A 4,514-nucleotide genomic window follows, 5' to 3' on the forward strand; every position below is an offset into this window, starting at 1 on the left:
CTGCCTCATCGCCCCTATAAGTATTTTACAAGCGATGCCAGGTTATTTTACATGGACATATTGTCCAGCCTATTCCAGTTAATGCTTTGGCACTTAGTAATGGCGTACATTAGTAGAGAGCAATGAATGTGTGTGTGTTATCACCCAAAATGAAAGCCGAGGGTCCAGAATTTGCTGTATAAATGTTTGGAGTCAGCACATGTCCCTATCAGTTATCTTAAAAATAGAACCCATTGAATGTTTTAGGCACTCAAAGCATGTTTTGATGATCCGCTACCTTGGAGTCACACTGTGACGCACAAAGAGAAGTTGTTGAACAAGTCGTCCCCTCTTTATTCAAGTTAAAAGCCTGTTGCTGCTTTTCCTATTTAGATGGCCTGGAGGACTGGAGTTTTGAAGAAAATACCTGAAAGAGCAATAAATTTAAATTAAACAATGCAGTGCTCAAATGTTCTGGGTTTCATTCAAATGTTCATGCTCTAAATACTTGCCTTAGAAAAAATAAACACTAAATATTAATAAGTCACTGATTTCGACAGGCATTTTTCATCTCTCAGCACAACTGCTTTTATTCAGCATTATAAAGTACCTAGTCAACATGGCAGAATTGTACCCACTGGAACCCGCTCAACATTATTCCATATATTAAACAGCTCCAGTGCAATTAAAGTAATTTTTTTCTCATCCATATTTTGGATTCCATGTTCAGAAATGCTGCCTTAATAATAAGGAATGATGAACAAAAGGAAATAACACTGAGTTCTGATTAACACTTATTACTATGTACAGTTATCTGTTCAAGTAGGGAGTTTTTATCTCAATGCATTCAGATCAATTCACAAAGAAGTGCTGCCATCAAATTAAATTAATAGGCAGCAGGTTTAAAACAAACAAAAGGAAGTAGGAAATATTTCTTCATGCAGCACACAGTTGACCTGTGGAACTCCTTGCCAGAGGATGTTGTAAAGACTAGGATTTTAATAGGGTTAAAAAAAGAACTAGATAAATTCATGAAGGTTAGGTCGATCAATGCTTATTAGCCAGGATGGGTAGGAATGGTGTCCCTAGCCTCTATTTGTCAGAGGCTGGGAATGGGTGACAGGAAGAGGGATCACTTGATGATTACCTGTTCTGCTCAGTACCTCTGGAGCATCGGCCACTGTCGGAAGATAGGATATTGGGCTAGATGGACCTTTGGTCTGACCCAGTATGACCGTTCTTACGATCACTGTGACTTCCCAGAGCTCTGCCTGCCTCTTTTTAAAAACACGATAGGTTTATACTCTTATCGTAAGTTCTTCAAGCTTTATAGAGTACCATAAAACATACACTTTGGATTTTATTAGTGGCTGTGTAACTTGTACTTGAATTATCTCTGTCAGCTCTGCAGTCAAGGCAAAAAGGACATTATTTTCTTCCAAGTGGGAAATCATTAACACGGTGCTTACTCGGGACTATTATTGTGACTCTTTGGTGGCCATGAATCATCCCTGTCAGTAAAGGCTTCTTGCCAGAATGCTCAGAGAGTTCACTAAAGGAGACTTGTGTGAGAGGGCCAAGTGTTCAAAACAAGCTGTTCCCCGTCCACTGGAAGATGGGAGGGGAGGTAGGCTGCAGTGGACTTTAAAGACGGTTCGCATCAGGGTAATGAACGATCTTCCACGTGGCCCCTTTATGCTGCACCTTGCAATGTGAGCACTACCCGCACGTGCTTGAGTCAGTAAAAATGTGGTAGCCAATAGCCAATTTCCTTTTGAGGAGGAAAACAAGGACTCAATCCTGTCACTCGTGGCACACGGATGGAGCCATGCACCCTGGCCTGCTGACAGAGGGACCAAAGGGGACAACTCCCTAGGGCCTGGTGATTCAGAAGGCCCCAGGGCTGCTGGCTGCTTCAGCAGCAGCAGTGCCTGGAGCCCTGGGCCCTTTAAATCACCACCTGAGTGCCATGCAGTGGGCTGCTGGCAGTGCTGAGGACATGCCGCAGTCCAGGCAGTGCTCACCCCGCCCCTTCTGCCTGAAGCCCCGCCCCTTCTGCCTGAAGCCCCACCCCTTCTGCCTGAGGCCCCGCCCCTTCTGAGATCGTGGCTCTGCCCCCTCCTGCCCACCTTGCCCAGAAGTCTGGTGAGGCTGTTGGCTCCCCTGCATGCACCTACCCAAATCCCTAGGTTAATAGGGCTGGAAGTTTAAATATTAAGTGTTAGGCCTAAAATATGAAGCGCATAATTTCAGATGCTCCAGGACACGTTATTCATAGGGTCAGAAGGGTTTATCTCATCTCCTGTATAACACAGACCAGAGACCTTCCCCAAAATGATTCTTTTTGGACTAGAGCAGCGTTTCCCAAAGTGTGGTCCGCAGACCAGTACCAGTCCTTAGAAAAAAAAATACCGGTCCTTAGAAAAATGATCGCGCACAATGCTATTACTTTGTGTGACGGGGTAGCAGCACCCTGCACTGCCGAGCACAATGGCACGGCCCTCTTGGGAGAGAACCTGCCGCGGCGGCGTCTCTGCCAGCCATGCTCCCCGACGGCGGGGCTAGATCTGGCAGGCGCTAGGATGAGGCACAGAAAAGATATTTTTGCATTTTCATCCCTGCAAAAACTCTCCCACAAACATAACTTTGCAGCCTGACCGTAGGGACCGATAGCATCCAGAAGTACTGCAGTGTGGACCAGATCTTCTGCTGATGGATATTGGCTTAGCTATGTGGCTTTCATTAAATTAGTGCTCATTTATATTGCCTGAAGAGTTCAGCCCATATGTGGGGAGAGAGACAGACATAGATATAAACATGTAATCCCAATCTTGACTTCAAGTGGTGTTTTCCCTGACTAAAAAACACAGGACGCTGCCTTTGGTTTTGTAAAATATATATTGGGATTATTTGGTCTATGCTATAAATCATGCATTAGATTTCCTATCACATCTTCCAAAGACCTTCTTCTTTGGAAGACAAAAATCTCGTTAGCTTTCATCAAGACACGTGGTATAGGGGGAAATCTAAATAAAGACTAAAAGCTTCACGAAGTGTTCAGTATATGTGATGAATTAGTCCAGAGGTTTGTTTTAAACTTGCACAACAACCCAAGTTGTTAACAATTACCATGCTATCCTAATATTATCAGATGGGTGTGAAAATGATATGGTAAACTCCAGGAGAAACCCTACTAATGAATTTCACCTGTGCCTACACAAGGACTTACGTCCCACTGCTAGAATGAGATCTTTTATGTGGTAGAGAAGCCTTATGACTGAAAACTTTAGAGAGGTAAAATTCACTTCATGCGTGGTTCTTCAGATTCACATTACTATTAGCACTTAGGACCCTAAGTCATGGGCTAGGATCCTGACATTAGTAACAAATGAAACTTATTAAGATATTTTTAGGTTTCTAATTTTTCAGTCTTTCGTGCCCAATCTTATGTGATTTTATCTGAAGCAGAGTTTGCTATTTGGACTGCTCACGTGACCAGGGATACTATAAACAGATATTCAGCACTTGAACTTGAAGCAAATTCACGTTTGAATTCAGCCATTTTTGAAAGCTTAGGAAAGACTGTGAATAGCATGAAATCAGCTCCTGTGTAAAGGGCCAACACAAGACCTCTGCAATGCCCAAATCCTGTGCGGACTGCGGAGGCTTCAGCAGAACCTCAATTATGGATAAGAACTCAAGAGCTTCCATACTGGATCAGACCATGATCCATCTTGACTAGTTTACTGCGTCCCACAGTGGCCTGTACCAGAACTTCAGGAGAAGTGTATAGAACAGAACTAAAGTCAAAATCTGTACCACATATGGAATGATCCATCCCCGTCTTCTATGTGTCTTCTGGTAGTCAGTGGTTCAGGGTTGCCCTAAACATGAGGTTGTTCTATCCTCCGTGACATCAGCCAGTTCTTTTTTTGGACCCCAAATATATTTTTGGCCATCACAACATCCCACATTAATGAGTGCCACTGTTTAGTTGTGCATTCTGTGAAAAAATACTTCCTCTTGTTTGTATTAAACCTGCTGTCCATTAATTTCATTGCGACCCCTTATGTTTTGTAATGTGTGTAAAAGATAAATAACACTTCTCTTTTCACTTTCTCCACACGACTCATGATTTTATAGACATCTCTCATTGCCCCTCTTAGCTGTCTCTCTTCTAAATTGAAGACCGCCAAATCTTTTTAGTCTCTCGTCATATGTCTCAATTTTAGTCTCTTCTCTCAACCATTTCCAACTCCAAGACTTTGTGGGCTGGTTCCCTACACAAAAGTAAATTTCATCCTGTATACACAGCAAATTCGTGTATATGATGAGACTGTAAAAGTCATCTCCTGAAGGGAATCCTCTAGAAAATGACCATCATCTCTGTTACTCAGTGAGGGACATACCAGCTGTACTGAAATGTCAGAAGGGTTTGCACAGCTGACAAGTTGCTGAAAACGGAGTATGGCAGCATCTCCATAAATTCTTTGTGCAGCCAAGTGCAGCAGCTTAATATAGACTTAGTAAAACCT

Source organism: Pelodiscus sinensis, chromosome 11 (assembly GCF_052426305.1).
Source record: "Pelodiscus sinensis isolate ZL-2025 chromosome 11, ASM5242630v1, whole genome shotgun sequence".
NCBI lineage: Eukaryota > Metazoa > Chordata > Testudines > Trionychidae > Pelodiscus > Pelodiscus sinensis.